General features: G+C 35.2%; 1 non-coding gene across 1 annotated transcript; it reads right to left on the reverse strand.

Annotated features, from left to right (window-relative positions):
* Positions 1–18681: 18681 nt before the first annotated feature.
* LOC131175077 (small nucleolar RNA R71) lies at positions 18682–18788 on the reverse strand. Its single transcript, XR_009145237.1, has one exon. It is a non-coding gene; the product is annotated as a small nucleolar RNA R71 (small nucleolar RNA).
* Positions 18789–20731: the final 1943 nt, after the last annotated feature.

Raw genomic sequence — 20731 nt, forward strand, 5'->3', positions numbered from 1 at the left:
ATGGCTCAACCTGAAGCTTTAGCCATAGGATCTAAATCTTTTTACATGTTTGGACATGTTTTGTGTTTGGATAATATTTTATATGTACCTGATGCTTTTAAGAACATCATTTCTATATCTAGTTTGACTAGAAATGGCTATGAATTTCAATTCACAGATGATGTTTGCAATATTTATTTTGGAAATAAATATGTTGGTTCGGGTTATATGAATGATGGTCTTTATTATTTGGATAATAATGACAAACACAAAATGAATGCAAGTGATCTAAAAGAATACAATGCCATGGTGAAAACCAACTCAAGTTCAAAATATATTTGGCACTTAAGGTTATGTCATGTTGCAGAAGATAGGATTACAAAATTGGAGAAAATGGGGATTTTATCCTCATTGGGTTCTGAGCCTACTCCAACTTGTGAATCTTGCCTTCAAGGCAAAATGACTAGATCACCCTTTGTTGGACAAGGGCTAAGAGCTGAAAATATTTTGGAACTAATACATAGTGATGTATGTGGTCCGTTTAAAGAAATGGCTAGAGGGGGTTTTCATTATTTTATTACCTTTACTGATGATAAATCAAGGTTTGGGTATTTGTATTTGATGAAATACAAACATGAATCCTTTGAAAAGTTCAAAGAATTTAAATCTGAAGTAGAAAATCAAACAGGAAAAAGTATTAAAGCTCTTCGATCAGATCGTGGAGGTGAATATTTGAGTACTGAATTTGATGAATACTTGAGAGAGCATGGCATTGTTTCTCAGCTGACTCCTCCAGGAACGCCACAGCTGAATGGTGTATCCGAAGGAGAAATCGTACCTATTGGATATGGTACGTAGTATGATGAGCTATACCGATATGCCAATCTCCTTTGGGATTTGCATTAGAATCGACTTTATTTATTCTGAATAGGATTCCATCAAAATCAGTTTCTTCCACACCTTATGAGATTTGGCATGGAAGAAAACCAAGTCTTAAGCATGTTAAGATTTGGGGTTGTCCAGATTATATCAAAAAGCTGAACACTGATAAATTGGAGACCAGATCGTAAAGAGGTCGATTTGTTGGATATCCAAAAGATAGTTTTGGATATTATTTTTATTTGCCTACTTCACAAAAGGTTGTGATAAGTAGAGATGCCATATTTCTTGAACAAATGTTTGTTCAAGAAGGAGGCAAAGGAAGGCAAATAGAGTTAGAATTGGAGAATTCGACCAACCAACAGATCGATGGATATAGATCCATCTAGTCAACCTATACCCATTGATGAAACATCTACACTGTTCCTCGTAGAACAACTGTGGTATCTCACCCACCAGTGAGATATGGTTTTCTTCATGAAGAAGAACAAGAGTTGTCTACTCATGAAGAAGTAGATCATGGAGATGATCCACTTACCTATGAAGAAGCTATATCAGATATAGACTCTTCAAAATGGATTGATGCTATGAAATCCGAGATTGATTCCATGTATAAGAATCAAGTTTGGGATCTTGTTGACCCACCTAAAGGTATTGTACCTATAGGGAACAAATGGGTTTTCAAGAAGAAAATTGGTTCTGATGGAAAGGTAGAGACTTATAAGGCAAGGCTAGTAGCGAAAGGGTTTCGCCAAAGGCAAGGAATAGACTATGAGGAGACTTTCTCGCCTGTTGCCATGCTTAAATCAATTAGGATTTTATTAGCAATAGCTGCATAATTATGAGATTTGGCAGATGGATGTCAAAACAGCTTTTCTCAATGGATACATTGAAGAAAACATTTTCATGGAACAACCTAAGGGATTTGAATTCCAAGATGGTTCCAAGGTATGCAAGCTAAAGCGATCCATTTATGGGTTGAAACAAGCTTCGAGGAGTTGGAACATCCGTTTTGATGAAGCCATTAAATCTTTTGGTTTTATCAGAAATGAGGATGAGCCATGTGTATATAAGAAGGTTAGTGACAGTGCTATCACTTTCCTTGTCTTATATGTGGATGACATACTGTTGATGGGTAATGATACAGGTATGTTGACGACTATAAAGGTATGGTTGTCAAATACATTCTCCATGAAAGACTTAGGGGAGGCAACCTATATTCTTGGGATTCGCATCTATAGAGATAGAGCGAAAAGAATAATTGGTTTATCCCAAAGTCTATACTTGGAAAAGGTGTTAAAGAGGTTTAACATGCTTGATTCCAAGAGAGGATTGTTACCAGTGAGACATGGTATTCACCTTTCTAGAGAGATGTCTCCAAAGACACCTGAAGAAAGAGATAAGATGGCCAGGATTCCATATGCTTCGGCTATTGGAAGTTTAATGTATGCAATGTTGTGTACTAGGCCGGATATCGCATATGCTGTTAGTTTGACTAGCAGGTATCAATCCAATCCGTGTTTGGAACATGGATAGTCACAAGAATATTCTTAAGTACTTAAGAAGAACTAAGGATTTATTCTTGATTTATGGAGGTGGAGACTTGCAATTGGATGGTTATACTGATTCTGATTTCCAATCAGATATCGATGATAGAAAGTCTACCTCTGGATATGTGTTCATTTGTAATGGAGGTGCGATCGTTGGAAGAGTTCCAAACAGAGCACGATCGCAGATTCCACTCATCGAGGTCGAGTATATTGTTGCATCGATGTCGCAAAGGAAGCTGTTTGGATAAAGAAGTTCGTAACAGAACTTACAGTAGTTCCTTCCATTGAGTCAGCAGTTCCATTACACTGTGACAACAATGGAGCAGTCATTACAGGCTAAGGAACTAAGGTCTCACCAAAATCCAAACACATAGAAAGGCATTACTACATTATCAGAGATATAGTTGGGCAAGGCGATATAGCCATGCAGAAAAATAACATCAGCTGAAAAATCCAGCTGATCCATTCACTAAGCTTTTGTCACAAGTTCAGTTAGACCGGCATCTTGAGAAGATGGGTCTAAGGTATTGTAATGAATGGCTCTAGTGCTAGATGCCCTAGAGCATATCATTTAGTATGTATCTTGTACATATTTCAATAATAAAAGGCATTTCCACTTTTCCGTTTACATAATATATTTATGTGTAATAGAAAAGGTCCATTGATATTTTGTTAGAAATATTATTCTTAAGTTGTTAAGAATATGAGTGACAATATTTCTAGCACAAAGTATCATAAATAGGTTCACAATCGAGGATACTTCATAATAAGGACATGACTTGTCCAGAAAGATTGTATTCATGTTTGTTCCCAAGTTATTTATATGAGATATAAATAAGATGGAATGGTGAGTCTCATGCCATATAACAAACATGATAGGCACTTATAAATGATAAGTAGGCCGAACCAGTGACACTTATGACAAGCACATGGAGTTTACTCTTGTCAATGTTTTGTCATAAATCATATCAGTGCATATAATCTTTAGACACGAGATAGCACGATTATCTTGTATATAGGTAGTTTGAGTTTGATATCGCTTTCATACTTGTACTATGTATGGGTATATGGGCATGTGTTGGCTCCTACTAGTTATATATGGAGGTAGGTGTTGATCAAGATGGAATCTGTTCCTCTAAGTAAATAGAGTTAAAATCCTATGTTCATTTAATTGTTCTTGATGTTTCAAGTTCCTGGCCAGGACAGATAGATTTATTCGAAAAGAGTTTCGATGAGAAAATCTTTTAATCAAGAACTGGAATTAAAAGAGAACATAATATTCATAGCAAATGGAGTTTGACATAAACCATGACTCACTTGAGTTGGGATTTTGTAACAGAGAGATTCTAGTGCATGGTAACATATGATTATAGGTTCATTTAAGGTAAACCTTATTACTAATTGGGTGGCCATGGCATGCTATGCTAGGTGTTAACCATGGTCTATGAGGTTCATAAAATGATTTAGAGAAATCATTTATGGTAAGAAAGAGTTCTGATGATATTAAGAGTTGATATCATGTCTCATTGCCAATTAGTGATGAGCCTAGTAAGTCACACACATACACAAGTTATCACCTATTTAAATATGATTTAATTAATTAATTAAAGAGTTTAATTGATTAATTAAATAGATTTGGTTTGCAATTAAATTGCAAAGTCCCTAGCATGGCTTGAAACCAAATCTAGATTATTGGATGTGTAGTATAAATTAAATTTATATTTAAAGTGTTTAAATATGAATTTAATTGATGAGAAATTAATTAATAGAGATTAATTAATTAATTTATATTTGATATAAATTAATTAGAAGAAGAAAATAATTATTTTGGGTTAAGAACTCAAAATTAAGACACAGGGCATTTTGGTCATTTTGCAGTGTGACACGTGGCACCATGAGATGGTGACACATGGCATAACACATAAGCTTGCCAAATATTTTTAATCATGTAAGATGATTAAAATCAAGATTAAATATAGGTTTGACACTTGGCACAATGTGATTGGGTCACTTAAACCTAGAGCTAATCAAAAGGTGACATGTGGCTAGGGTTTAATGTGTTAACCTAGCTATTTAAGTGGGGTTATGAAAAGAAAACACAACCAGCAGCCTCTCCTCTCATTTGTCACGCCACTTTGAGCCTCTCCAGCTATTTCTCTTCATCTCTCATCAATTCAAAGAGATTAGCCATCAATCTCTTGAATTAAGAACACTAGAAATTGTTTCTAGTGTCCTGTTTACATCTCTAATCTCTTAAAAGGCAGAACTTGAATTTCTAATTAATAGAAAAGGCTTTAGAAGCTGTTCAAGGGCTGCCATAGGTGTTCTTGGTGTGGACAAGCTAGAGGGACAACATCCGTGTCCTCAAGACAAATCTCAAAGGCGCACACGCTGCAAAGACATCAAGAGGTTAGTGTAATCGTTCTTGATTTAATCTAGGGTTCTAAAATTAATCTGATTAATTTTAAAATCTTAAATGGCAAATACAGATCCAAAAACATATTAAAAGAGTTTTAATATGTTGTTTATCATTGAAATCAAATAGATAAAAATAAATCTTGCATGGTGCTTGTGACCCTAGGTGAAAATTTTTGAATTCAATGGTATAATCTTGTGTTTTTCACGCTTCCGTTCCTTTAGGCGTTTGTCAGACTAAGCCGCTACGGAAGAGAGATAGTCCCCACAGAAGCAGAGAGGTGCAGAAGGTTTGAAGAGGGGCTAAATGACAACATTAAAATAATGATCACTGCCTTGGGGATTATGAACTTCACGAAATTAGTTGAAGCTGCACTGAAAGTGGAAAGGGTTAGAGTAAGTGAACAAAATTGTAACATCCTCATTTTAGCTTGTCCGTACAGTCTACTGTTCCGGTGACCAGTGTCGGTCCGGACAGCTAGAACGTTCGAAAAAATATTTAAACTAAAGTGAGGGAAAAAAATTAGGAAAAATTATAAAATAATTTTTGAGACTCCAGAGAAGGTTCATAGAGGTTCTTATGGCATTAGAATGCCAAGAAAATACTTAGAAAAATTTTTCAATTGGTACAGACAATTTTGACCAGTTAAGCCAAACGGAGGGCATTTTGGTCATTTCGTCTTCAGAGATGATTTTTGGGCCAACTTGTCCAGTTAAATAAATAATTTATATAACATAAAATATAAATAAATATTGTTAAAAATTTAATTGCAATTAAATAGACAAGAAATGGAGAGAAAATGATAGAAAATGGATTTATGACATCACCATGATGTCATTTAAAATTCTCCCAACCAACCCAATCTTGACACATGGCATAAACATATATAAAAGAGACAAATGGGCTGGAAAAACAAAAGAAAAATCAGAACTCTCTCATCTTCTTCTCTCCTTCCTTGCCTCCCCCTTTGCCCTCCATAACCAAGCTTTACCCAAGCTTGATTTCTTGGGTTTTCATCCATTAAAACCTAAATTTCCCAACACAAAAAATTGTTCTAGCATCTTGGAGATTCTTTTGGGAGCAAAAAGAAAAGGAAAGGAAGAACTTTAGCAAATTGGAAAGCTCACTCCTTTAAGATTAGTGACCCAACCAAGAATTTTTCTTTAAATTCATGTTAAGAACTTTGAATATGAGTATATTATAAAGAAAAAATTTGTTGAATACCATTTGTATGTAAACCCTAGATTTTTGGTAGCCATGGTTAGGTTTTGATTCTGTTGATTTTAATGAAATTAAAAGACTATCATGGCTGCCCACAACATGTATTTACTAAGTGGATTGATGAAATGAAGTGAAAATGCATGTGGGTTAATGTTTGAGATGTTAGGGTTAGGGTTTGGGGTGGAAAAATGGGACTTTGAGCATGTAATGATGAAAGTGAGTTTTAATGGTCAATTAGTGATCATTTGGTTATGTGTAAACAAGAAATGAGGTGGTTTGATTAGTGGGAATTGCAGTTGGTGTGGCTGCCCATGGTGACCTGCAGAATTGGACATGAGTCCAGCAGGTTTGGGCAGCCATATCTTAAATTTTACAGGTTCAATTGGTGCAAGACCAATTGAACATGAAACTATACACATAATGGCACAACTTTGGTGAAGAAACCATGCCCATAAAACCAAACCAAGTGGACCAAAAGCTTGCTCAAATCCGAGTGACCTGCAGGCTGTTTCTGCAGAATGACCAAATGAACAGTAATTGTTCATTTGGCCATAACTCAATGTAGAAAGGTCCAATTGACCTGAAATTTTACCAGAAATAAGATAAGATATAGACCAACAACTTTCATGAAGAAACCTACCCCAAATTATGACCAGAACCTATCCAGCAAATGAGTTGTAGTCGGTGACCTGCAGTCTGATTCTGCAGAATGACCAAATGAACAGTGAGGCCATAACTCAATGTAGAAAGGTCCAATTGACCTGAAATTTTACCAGCAACAAGATAAGATATAGACCAACAACTTTCATGAAGAAACCTACCCCAAATTATGAACAGAACCTATCCAACAAGGGAGTTGCAGTCACTGCTCATCAGATCAGATATGGTCAGTCCAGAAAAATTCCAATTCTGCCAATTGTGGTTTTTGGACCATAACTTGAGCTACAAAACTCCAAATGGAGTGATTCAAAAAAAGAAATTCAACTAGACAAAATAAGAAACAACTTTCATGTTGATCATTTTACCAAATTCCAGCTGCAAAAATGACTAATGAAACAGTAAAAATGAGGCACGAAAACTGAAAATTCTGCTTACTTAACATTAAGCTTAAAAATGGTATTGGCAACCAATACCAACAAAATTTGAATACAAAATGTGGTATGTTGGGAGTATTAAAACTAATGTATCTAATGTCTATGCAAAAGTCAACATTTTAGTTGACTAATGAAATGAATAGTAACATTCAAACTTGAAATTCAAAACTTGTGAAACTTAAAAGTGCAAAATGCCCTAGTAGGCCTAATGTGATTGGTTTTGATAGGTTGGCATGCCAATAGGGTTTTGATAGCAGTACTGCGTATGATGTATGGCTTCATTGCCATTCTGTGATGTGATAGCCTATGGCTATACTGATTATGAAGTTTTACTTAGCTTTATGCCTTATTGCTTTTATGACTTAATAGCCATTCTGTTTGCACACCGGGAGACACATTGTGACCGATGGTGTGACGGCCCGAGGTACCTGGTACCCAGTGCTAGTTTACCCGTTTATCCAGTCCGGTCAATTTGTATAGGTTACTTGGGCATGGAAAAGTATAACTGTAATTGAACTGATTATTAAAGAAAATACGAAAATTAAATATCAAGAATGATTACAATAAAATACAAATGTAACACCCTCCCGATAACCACTCCGTACATCCTACTGTTCCGGTGACCGATATCGGCCCGGACAACTAGAACGTCCGGAAAAATATTTAAACTAAAGTCAAGAACCAAAATTAACTCAAATATTAATAAGAAAAATTTAGGAAAAATTTTAGAAATAAAATACAACCAAGTTAAACGAGCCGGTGCCCTAGCGATGGGTAACCAGAGGGAAGTTGCGGTTCTCGCAACGAGGAGCCCTAGACCCGGGGAAAAATTCATAAAATAATTTTTAAGACTTCAGAGAAGGGTCATTGAGGTTCCTATGGAATTAGAATGCCAAGAAAATATTTAGAAAAAATTTTCAATCGGTACAGACAATTTTGACCCGTTAAGCCAAATGGAGGGCATTTTGGTCATTTCGCCTTCAGAGACGATTTTTGGCCGACTTGTCCAGTTAAGTAAATAATTATTATGATCTAAAATGTGAATAAATATTACTAAAAATTGAATTGAAAATGAGTAGAAAAGAAAAGAAAAAAAATGAATTAAATGGGAATTTATGACATCACATGATGTCATTAGTGTACCTTCACCCAATTATATGGTGACACATGGCTATAACCCATCTAAAATCAATAAAATGGGCAGAAAATGAGAGAAAAATGCAGCTTTCTTCTTCTTCCCAATTTCCATACGTGAACCTTTCTTCCTCCATTAAAATTCATTTCATTTTCTCTCTTCCAAACCTTGAATTCTCACCACTAAACCTTAAATTCTCTTCATTAAAACTTGTCCACTCATCTTGGGAAGGTGTTTGGCAGCCTAGAAAGTGAAGGAAAGGGAAGTTTAAGCTTGGAAAATTCTGCCCTACAAGAGGTTAGTGCTTACTTATGCTAATATTCCTTTACTTCCATGTTAAGGACTTGAATTTAGTATGAAATTGTAAGTTAAATGGACTAAAACTCATGTGTATGTGTACCATAAATTTTGGCAGCCCTAAGGAAGGAACAATGATGGAGTGTTTTTGATGGTTTTAATGGACTTAAAATGAATTAGAGATTATGTTTAAGGTGCATATACACATATGTGATGAATGAAAGTGTGTATCTAAGGTGTATGTGTGAATCATAATGGGAAACTAGGGTTTGGGAGTGAAAAATTGGACTTGGCTTATGAAATGATTAATGGACATACTAATGGTCAATTAGTGACCATATAAGGCAAGTTAATCATAATTTGAAGTAAGCTAATGCATGGTAAACTAAAATGGGAAGGCTGCCTAGAGACAGCAGAATTAAGGCTGTGAGTCCAGCCTGTTTGGACTGCCATATCTTTGGCTGTGTAGGTCCAATTGGTGTTTGGCCAATTGGACATGAAACTAGGCTTATAATGACACATTTTTTCTGAAGAAACCATGCCCAAAAGACCAAAGCAAGAGGACCAAAACTTGGCCCCAATCCGGATCCCCTGCAATAGCACCTACAGAAATGACCAAATAAACAGTAACTGTTCATTTGGCCATAACTCACTGTAGATTTGGTCAATTGACCTGAAATTTTTACAGAAACAAGTTAAGACATAGACAAACATCTTTCATGAAAGAACATCATCCCAAATTATGCCATTAACCCATTCAAATTATTGAGTAAATTTGAGTTATCAAACCTGCAACTCTGCAGATTTTCATTTGAACAGTAATGTTTGGATGGCTATAACTCTCTCTAGAAAACTCGGATTTAGGCGATTCTTGAACCGATGGAAACCTAAGGCATGGTAGAACATTTCATATGAAGAAAGTTAGACCAAATTATGAACTTAATGTGATCAAATTACTGACAAAAGTTGGATCAAAATCTGCCAGAACCCAAAAGTGCAATATGAACAGTGCACGTGAACAGTAAACTTATTTGGGCCATAACTTGAGCTACAAAACTCCGATTGAGGTGATCCAAAAATGAGAATACACTTAAGACAATAAGGAACATATTCTATGAAGGAAGTTTTGTCAAATTCCAATAGTAGATCGACCAATGAAACAGTACAACTTCGGAGCACCAAAACCGAAAATTGGCAATTTTGACAAAATGACCTAAGCTTTGAGAAAGTAACCAAACCAATAAGTTTTAAATGTAAAATGTGGTACTTTGGGAGTGCTAAAACCAATACACCTATTTTCTATCCAAAAGTCAACATTTTAGTTGACTAATGAAATGAATAGTGACACCAAAACTTGAAATTCAAAATTTGAAATTAGAAATGCATCTAGGGGACTTTAAATTGCAATTGGCAATTAATACTAGCAAATGTAAAACTCAAAATGTGGGATCTTGGTGTAATAAGAATTAATATATCCATTAAGTATAAAAAGGTCAACATTTTGGTTGACTAGTAAGGTGAATAGTAATCAAAATGATTAGTAAATTAAGATGAAGACCTAGAACCAATTCTAAGCTTAAATGCTTAGAATTGTATGACAAATATGGACTATGCATCCTAGTCAAAATTGTTAAAAAGAAATTTAGGCCATAAATTTGAAATCCATGAAATATTCATGGATTACTTAAAACATGAAAAATAAGTCACCTAATTGATGTGAATAGATAGTTAGGGCATATATGCCCATCACAAATGGAATTCATAAAATATTAGTAACTCAACTTGAAATATAAAATTTGTAATTACATAAGTAGACTCTTGAATGTATAAATGAGAAAGGAAAATGTTTTGAATACAATGGTACATGTGAACCATTGTTTAGAATTGGGATCAATATGAATAACATAATGAATGGATAAATAAACCATATTAATGTATGAATGAGACATTAGTTCTCATTACTGTAAAGAGGAGAAGTATTTTGAGTACAATGGTATAAAAGGATAATTGATGTGAATTGTGATCATATAAATGATCAAATGAATGTATGAATTATGATTGAAATTTATCATGAAATAATGAAGTCATAAAGCACAATATATTAATATTTTAAAGTATCAAATGCCCTAGTATACCTAACAAGATTGGTTTGGATAGTTTGGCATGCCAATAGGGTATTATTTTAGCAGTACTACGAAAGGCTTTATGCCTGTATTCATGGCTTTATGCCCGTATTCATGGCTTTTATGCCCGTATTCATGGCTTTTATGCCAATTATGTGATATCATGGCTTTTTAGCCATACTGACTGCATACGTGGTTGACGTTCTGCGTCCCATGGTATGACGGCCCGAGGCACCGCGGTGTCCAGTGCCAACGACCCGTTATCCAGTCCAGTCGTCTAGTATAGGTTACTTGGGCAGTCAATTAAAGTATTATTCAATTCAGGCAGCTAAGTTAAGTATAATGAAAATCCAGTACAATTAAATTAAGTATTGAATGAATAAGCAAAAGAGATTAGCAAAAGAAACATAACAAAAATATAAATTGCAGAATCGTACAGACTTGAAATACAATACAGATAGAATAAATTATATACCTGCCAAGATATTCAAAAGTTATAAACTAAGCACTTCCAAAGAGGAACAAACTAGTATATAAGATCGTTGATACTAGAAATACCATACCAAATTAAATTGATTCTTGAGTATCTGAATTATCATTTATTTCTTTCTTTACTTGTATATATTATTTATGGTTATATTATTGCACCACTAAGCAGAAATGCTTAGCGCGATGGAATTGCTTCCTCGCGCAGGTACTGAAGGTAAAACCAAAGATGTCGATCGAGATTTTGGAGCCCAGATCTGCAGAAGTGTCAGAAGAGTTCAAGATTGTCACCTCCTCAGCAATGCATGTAGATAGGGCTCATTTTATACATGTTATGTATATTGTTCATTCCTAGCACATTGTAAATTATTTGTATATCTTGTACAAAATAAACTCATGTAATTAACCTATGAATTATGAAAGCTATTCAAAGTAAGTATTTTAGTATGTGAATTGAATTTGAGTTATAATGAGATTATACTTGTGAATATTGAGATATTGAAAATCTAATGAGATTTCTGAGAAATCTGGATACTGCATTGAGATACATTATGTTTGAAAATTTTTGAGACTATTAAGTTTGAGAAATTGAGTATATATTGAAATTGTCTTTGGCAGTTCGGAAGAATCATAGTCCAAATTACAGTGACACTTTGTCGGATTATCGTTAAAATTTTTGAAATTTCCAACTTAGTTAGATTTTGATAAAAGTAAAAATAGCCTAAATCTTCAATAAAGTTTTTGAATAAATAAATCAAGGACTGTAATGAAATCAGATAAAATAGAGTGCTCCGGCACACTGAGTGGCATAACTTGCTCGGCTACACTGTAGTCGGGTAAGGGGTGTCACAACAAAGAAGCTCAAAATCATCAAGAAAACAATTAACAAAAATGCATGAAGAAGTTAATATTATATTTTATTTTATATTATATTGTCACCACTAAGCAGAATTGCTTAGCGCGTCGCTTTTGCCACGCGCAGTCTTCGAGACTTAGTGGGAGCCAGCAGACATCAGACGGGGTGAGCCTTCAGAGCTGCATCCGGGGTCCAGAGTCACCTCACATCTGCACTGCATATGGTAGGACATTAGGACTATAAGTGGCCCTTTTGTATTTTTGCATTTTATATTAGCTTTGGGTTGTAACTATAAACTCTTGTAATTATGTAATGATGTAAATATATGAAATTTCATATTATTGAAATTTCTGCATAATGTATGTTTGATAAATGAAATGTTGAGAAATATTTATGAATATGCTTCTAGCAATGAAGTGAAAAGAAGAAGTTCTGAAAATAGTGTTGTGATTTGAGATTGAGATTTTGAGATTGACTTGAATGTGTATAATGGAGTTTGGATTTGGAAATTATTTTGGAAGTGTTTTTAAACAGGTTCAGAAGAACTATTTTCCAATTTACAGCCGGCACTCTGCCGGATTTTCTATAAAGTTTGCGGATAAATTTAGATTTATCAAAATTGAAAATAAATGAATTAAAAGGGATAAATTGTAATAGAAACATAAATTGGTGCTTCGGCACACTGAGTGGCATAACTTGCTCGGCTACACTGTAAACGGGTAAGGGGTGTCACAAGAATAGGAAAGATAGGTAGCGTAAGAGGAAATTTGGACCAAGGCAGTCAAGTATACTGACTGATAGTAAGAAGTTTAAAGGTTCTGGTTCACAAGATCAGACACAGGGCCAGAGAAGCCAGATTGGGATATTTATAGCTTGCTCCTCAGGCACAATAACAAGGGGATCAGCCCCAGTGCCTGAATGTATGCACTATGGAAGGAGACACAGAGGGGAGTGTCGACTGTTAACTGGAGAGTGTTTCAAATGTGGGGCTATGGATCATTTCATAAGAGATTACCCTCAGAGGAGTGGTTCAATAGCTTCAGTACAAGTTGATAGACTTGTCCCTACAGTTCAAAGGGGTAAAAGATTGGGTAAAGCAGAAACGGCTGACATTTCACAGAAGATTATTTCTGAGACAGTTGAAAGGCCCGAAGTCAGGGTGGCATCACAGGTATATGCTATGGAAGCTCAGGAGGAGCCAAACCCAGACACTGATGAGGCGATACAAGGAAGTGAAGAAACAAGGAGGTAGCAACTCCACGATTACTTAAGTCAGATAAATTTCGAGGATGAAATTTAAATTAGAGGGAAATAGTTGTAACACCCTCACTATATCCATTCCGTACATTCTACTGTTGCGGTGACCAATGTCGGTCCAGATAGCTAGAACATCTGGAAAAATATTTAAACTAAAGTGAGGAACCATAATTAACTCAAATATTAATAAGAAAAATTTAGGAAAAATTTAAAAAAAGAAAAATACAACCAAGTTAAATGAGTCGGTGCCCTAGCGATGGGTAACCCAGTGGGAAGTTGCGGTCCTCGCAACTAGGAGCCCTAGACCCTGGAGAAAATTCATAAAATAATTTTTGAGACTCCAGAAAAGAGTCATTGAGGGTTCTATGGCATTAGAATGCCAAGAAAAGGTTTAGAAAAATTTTTCAATCGGTACAGACAATTTTAGTCTGTTAAGCAAAATGGAGGGCATTTTGGTCATTTCGTCTTCAGAGATAATTTTTGGCCGACCTGTCCAGTTAAGTAAATAATTCTTATGATATAAAATGTGAATAAATATTACTAAAAATTAAATTGAAAATGAGTAGAGAAGAAAAGAAAAGAAAATGAAAGAAAATGTCAATTATGACATCACCATGAGGTCATTAAAGTGCTCCCACCAATCACATTTAAACAAGCTATTAAAAACCAATTAAAAAGAGATAAAATGAGCTAAAAATTAACAAAAGAAATATGTTTCTTCCCCAAACCAAATTCCAGCCGTTTCCCTCTCCCTAACCCATTCCTCCATGAAAGCTTAAGGCAAGCTTAAAACCACCCACCATCTGACCTTGAAACTAGTACCTTGCTTCACAAAAAAGTGATCTTGCAACTTGAACATCCTCTAGCCAACAAAAAGAAGAAGGAAGAAGGAAGTTTTGGAGACTTGGAATAGTTAGCAAAAGAGGTTAGTGTCCAATCTCTTACCTCTTTGATTTAATTCATGTTTATTAGCATGAAATAAGTAGAAAATGTAAGAAAAACAAAATAAAACTTATGTGCGTCCATCCCTATAATTTTGGCACTTAGGGGTGGTTAGGGTTTGATGAAATTACTTAAAACAAAGTGGTTATGAGCTGCCCTTGGCATGAAATGAGTGATTGAACATGTAAGAGCAAGTGAAATGCAAGTGTAATGCATGAATGAACCTTGAAAATTTGGATACTTGAACAACATTAGGGTTTGCTCATGTAATGGTATGTTAACATTGTAATGGTCAATTAGTGACCATTTGAATGTGTGTGAGGAGGAATTGAAATGAGTAAGGAAGTTGGAGTTGAACTTAGGCATGCTACCCTTGGCGACCGGCAGGACTGATTGTGAGTCCAGTAGGTTTGGGCAGCCATAAATGGAGTTGTATAGGTTCAATTGGTGCAAGGCCAATTGGGCATGAACCTAGACACATAATGGCACAACTTTGGTGAAGAAATCCTACCCAGAAAACCAAACCAAATTGACCTAAAAATTATCCTAATCTGGGTGACTTGCATTCTACCTGGGCAAAATGACCAAATGAATAGTGTTTATTCATTTAGTCATAACTCAGAGTAAAAAGGTCCAATTGACCTAAAATTTTACCAGCAGAAAGCTTGGACATAGACCTACAACTTTCATGAAGAAAATAAACCCAAATTTTGATGACAATATGTTCAAAAACTAACCTGCACTCAGTGCACAAAACATTATAGATTTGGTTCTGTCTAGAAAATCTAGAAATTTGCAATCCGGCCAGTTATAGTGTTTAAGCCATAACTTGAGCTACAAAACTCCAAATGGAATGATTCAAAAAAAAATAAATGTAACTAAACACAATAAGGAACAACTTTCATGAAGACAATTTTATCAAATTCCTACTGTACAAATGACCAATGGAACAGTAAACTTAGTGCTTGAAATCTGAAAATTGTGAATAACCAACACTAAGCTTTGAAATGGTATTGGCAACCAATACCAACAACTTTAGAATGCAAAATGTGGTATGTTTGGGATATTAGAACTAATATACCTATTGTCTATGAAAAAGTCAACATTTTAGTTGACTAATGAAATGAATAGTAACCTTACAAGTAAAGTACAAATATTCAAGAAATGACTTTGTAATATTCCCTAGTAGGCCTAATGTGATTGGTTTGGATAGGTTGGCATGCCAATAGGGTTCTGATAGCAGTACTGCGTATGATGTATGGCTTCATTGCCATTCTGTGATGTGATAGCCTATGGCTATACTGATTATGATGTTTTCCTTGGCTTTATGCCTTATTACTTTTATGGCTTATTAGCCATTCTGTTTGCACACCGGGAGACACATTGTGGCTGATGGTGTGACGGCCCGAGGTACCTGGTACCCAGTGTTAATTTACTCGTTTATCCAGTCCAGTCAATTTGTATAGATTACTTGGGCATGAAAAAGTATAATTGTAATTGAACTGATTATTAAAGAAAATATGAAAATTAAATATCAAGATAAAGATCAAGAATGATTACAATAAAATAAACAAGCTCAAAATCATCAAGAAAACGATTAACAAAATGCTAGAAGGAGTTAATATCATAAAATGTAATTAGCCCTCGACTAAACAATAAGTTAGTAATTATTCTTTTTTTTATGAACATAATAACTAGAAAATTATTATTTTTATTTGCATATTATATTTTCTTGTATTATTGGCACCACTAAGCTTTATGCTTAGTGCGTCGCTAACATACAGATACTTGGGCATTAACCTGCTATAACTTCCATTTGAGTTAATCAACCTTAATTCCCATCCATTAGGGGTAAGAAAAACTCAAACACATCAAGCTTTCATGGCTGCCTAAAGTGAACAATTTCATAACTCAATAATTTCTTCCATTCTCTTCACCAATTTACTCACCTCAACCTAAACATAAAGTTTACTAAAGCAAGGGAGAGTGTTTGAACACTTATCTCTTGAGAGCTTCCTTTAAACTTCACCAAATCTTCTTTTTCTTGTTCCCAATATCTTCCCCAAGGTGAGTAGGCAAGCTTTAATGAAGGAATTATGTGTGAAAGATGGCTTGATGATGGAGAGAGAAAGCTTCATGCATGGGCGGCAATGGTGGAAATGGTTAGGAGCTTCATTTCAGCTGGTTGTGTTCTTGAGGTTAAAGATGACTAATTCTGCCCAATTTAGTCTTTATATGTCCCATATTTTAATGTTAGTGGAGCACTAAGATATCCTTTATTGTTTAATTATTCGAAGTTTCCTCATTTGCACATTTATCTCATTTCTTTCACTATTTACATAATGTATCACAACTTAATTTTTCATGACATTTTCAAGGTGCAATACCATTTATTTTTTTAATGGACATTGAGGTCAAAAGGCAACTCTAGATGTCAAATGACCAAAATGCCCCTCTTCGGGTTGTATTCCCAATTTTTCGGTAACACTGATTTTTATCTGTTTCTCGATTTTTCATTTTTCTTTGTACTAATTTATTAATTTTTCATTCATATTTATAGAGTCAATTATCTTTCAATAAACCTTTAATATGTCCCAAAATTTAATTTTGAGGGTTTTCCGTAGTCTTGGGGTCGGCAATTGCCTTCTCTGTAACTTCCCGTTGCGGTTACCCATTGCGATGGTGCCGGCTCGTTTAACCTAGTTTCATTTTCTCTCTTTCATTTTTCTTTAATTTTTCTTGTATTTTCTTTTTATTTATTTCATCAATTTATGTCTGTTCACTATCACTGAAGTGTAGTTCTAGACATCCTGACTTGCCCGGACTAACATTAGGTCACCAGAGCAACAGAACGTACAGAACACGTACAGTGGGGATGTTACACAGATTCGAAAGGGAAGTGGCTGAAAAACTGTCGTGATTGTAGAGCAAAAAATCTGTCTTTTGAATTCTAAAACTTTTGCAAGTTTGGCTCTTATTTTTGGATTAGGTTTTCGAGTATAAAGACCATCTTTGGGCAGCAGCTGAAAGACACTATTCAGACCTTCAAGCACCATAGAAGACCTTCATTCTCCATTCTCTTTTTAGATTTCTTCTTTATTTTTCTTCAATTTTCTGTAAGCCATGAACATGAGTGGCTAAGTTTTAAATTTAGTCCAAGGGATTCTAGTTCTTATGCATGATTTGTGAGACCAGGTTCTTAATTTAATTTATGCCTTTTTGAATATCTATTGTTTCCTGATTTAATTATTTTTTATCTATTGAATGATTTTCTAAAAAGGCCTATTAGTTAATTGTTTGATTTGATCAATTGCTAATTCATCTTCATAATTCGAATGCGAATTACCTTGGACTAAAGTTTGTTTAACTTGAGAGTTTCATATTTTTGGTTCTTTAATTTCTGAACGTGATTTTTTTTTTATTTTGTGTTACAACACCCCCCCCCCCCTTTTCTTTTCCTGTTACACAAGTGCACGAAATTTAGTAACACAGTCTCTAGGGTTCGACCTAGATTATCACTTGCTGTAGAAAATATTTCATTACTTGTAATTTCAGTTAATTTAATTTTTGGTAGATTCGACAACCATTAAGAAATTTTGGATCCATTGTCGAGGACTGAAGTTTATTGGATTTCATGTTTTTAGTGGTAGGATATTTTGTTTTTAACTTTGTTTGTGAAGTGTTGCTGTTTTTAGGTTTTCAGAAAAAAAAAATTACGGTGTTACTATTAATCGATAGATTTTTTGTTGAATTAGGAGGGTTCTCCATACTTGTTTTGAAGGAAATGACATTCTGATCAAGACTAATAAATCCATAGGATTTTTAGGCCCCACCCTCTTGAGGCCAAATTCGATTGTTTTCTAGGGTTTTAAGGCATTTTTTTGTTTTTACTTTGATTTTTTTTTGTTTATGACAAGAACTTCTCAATTTGATGAATTGCTCTTTGATCCAAAAGTAGAAAAAATAGCCAAACAGTTGAGAAAATTGGCTAAGCAAGCTAGGTAGATTCCTAGTACATCTGAAAAAGTCCAATCTCCAAGGGAATTAAGTTCGGATTTGGATTCAGATTCCGAAAACGAAACCATGGCTGCTAGGACTTTGAAAGAGTTGGCCGCTCCTGATCTAAACTAAAAGCTTTTATGTATTCAATACCCTGCTTTAATTGTTGCTTTTGAGTTAAAATCTAGACTAATCCATTTGTTGCCTAAGTTTTATGGTCTCTCAGGTGAGGATCCACATAAGCATTTAAAGGAATTTCATGTTGTGTGTTCCAGCATGAAACCTCAAGGAGTTTTAAAGGACCAGATTAAGCTTCAAGCTTTCCCTTTCTCACTGGAAGGCACAGCTAAGGATTGGTTGTATTACCTTCCTTCTGGATCTGTCAACTCATGGAATGAGATAAAGCGAATATTTTTGGAGAAATATTTTCCTGCTTCCCGTGCTGCCAATATAAGAAAAGAAATTTGTGGCATCCGACAGTATAATGGAGAGAGTTTGTATGAGTATTGGGAGCGATTTAAGAAGCTGTGTGCAAGCTGTCCCCATCATCAAATAAGTGAGCAGCTTTTGATTCAATATTTCTATAAGGGAATTCTACCAATGGACCGCAGTATGATAGATGCTGCTAGTGGAGGAGCTTTGGTTGACAAGACACCAGAAGAAGCAAGGAGGCTGATTGCTAACATGGCAGCAAACTCTCAGCAGTTTGGAATGAGAATGGATCACACACCTAAGAAGGTTAATGAGGTAAGTACATCTAACCTTGAGAAACGGATTTCTGATTTAACTTCTTTGGTGAGGTAGTTGGCTGTAGGGAATATGCAAACTATTAAGGTATGTGGAATTTGTTCGGGTTCAGGTCATGCTACTGACATGTGTCCTGCATTACAAGAGGATGAATCAATGCAACATGCTAATGCAGTAGGAAATTATGGACATCCACAATGCAGGTATGATCCCTTTTCTAATACTTATAATCTAGGATGGCGAGATCATCCCAATCTGAGTTATGGAAATCAATCGGTGCAAAATCGATACCAGTAGCAAAAACCACAAGTGAATCAACCACCTCCGCCTCCCTCAAATCAAGGTATGTCACTTGATGAAATTGTTAAAGCTTTAGCTAGCAATACACAACAGTTTCAACAGGAGACCAGAAATAGCATTCAAAACATAGAGAGGCAGATTGGTCAGTTAGCTTCATCTGTGAGTAAGCTTGAAGCTCAAGGTTCTGGAAAGCTTCCATCACAAACAGTCATGAATCCCAGAGAAAATGCGAGTGCTATAGTGTTGCGGAATGGGAAAGAAGTTGATAATCAGACTCCACATGAGACAATGAAAAAGAAAAAGCAAGGAGCAAAAAAGTCTGAAGTTCCTGAAGTTGAGGTAAATACTAAACCTAAACTGAATAAGGTTAATAATTTTGTTCTTCCTCCATTCCCATGCAAGTTGACTAAGACTAAGAAACAAGAACAAGAGAAAGAAATTTTGGAGACTTTCAGGAAGGTAGAAGTTAACATACCTTTATTTGATGCGATCAAACAAATCCCCAGGTATGCTAAATTCCTTAAAGAATTATGCACTACAAAGCACAAGTTGAGGAATAATGAGAAGATCGATGTGGGGGAAAATGTGTCAGCATTAATTCAGCGAAAATTACCCCCTAAGTGTAAGGATCCAGGTTCGTTTTCTATTCCCTGCAAAATAGATGAGTCTAGATTTGAAGGTGCAATGGCAGATTTAGGAGCATCTATTAATGTTATGTCAAATTCAGTTTTCCAAACTTTGAATTTGGGTCCTTTGAAAGAAACTAGTGTTACTATTCAGTTAGCTGATCATTCTAATGCTTACCCATTGGGAGTAATTGAGGATGTGTTGGTGCAGGTTGGAGAATTGATTTTTCCTGCAGATTTTTACATTCTGGATATGGAGGATAGTGCTCGCACATTAAAGTCAGCTTTGATTTTGTTTGAAGACCTTTCCTAAAAACTGCCAAGACAAAAATTAATGTGGATGATGGTACCTTAACTATGGAGTTTGATGGAGAGACTATCAAATTTAATATCTTTGATGCCATGAAGTATCCAGCTTATGATCATTCTGTCTTTTCTATTGATGTTGTTGATACATTTGTGCAGGATGTTTTTGAGTTAAGCATGGAGGATGAGTTAGAAAGAAAATTACAATGGCAGGAATTAGAGGAAATTCGACTTAAGGCTTATGAGAACTCTAGGATCTATAAAGAAAAAACAAAGGTATTCCATGACAAACTAAGGAAATAGTTTGTGGTTGGGCAAAAAGTTTTATTGTATAATTCCACATTGAAGCTGATGCCTTGTAAGTTGCGTTCTCGTTGGATTGGACCCTTTGTTGTTACTAATGTGTTTCCTTATGGTGCAGTTGAAATTCAAAGTTTAGGAACTAACAAGGTGTTCAAGGTCAACGGTCATAGACTCAAGCCATTTTATGAGGGGTTTCAGGAGCATTCAGTGGAGGA

This window comes from Hevea brasiliensis, chromosome 16, assembly GCF_030052815.1.
Source record: "Hevea brasiliensis isolate MT/VB/25A 57/8 chromosome 16, ASM3005281v1, whole genome shotgun sequence".
In the NCBI taxonomy this organism is placed as follows: domain Eukaryota; kingdom Viridiplantae; phylum Streptophyta; class Magnoliopsida; order Malpighiales; family Euphorbiaceae; genus Hevea; species Hevea brasiliensis.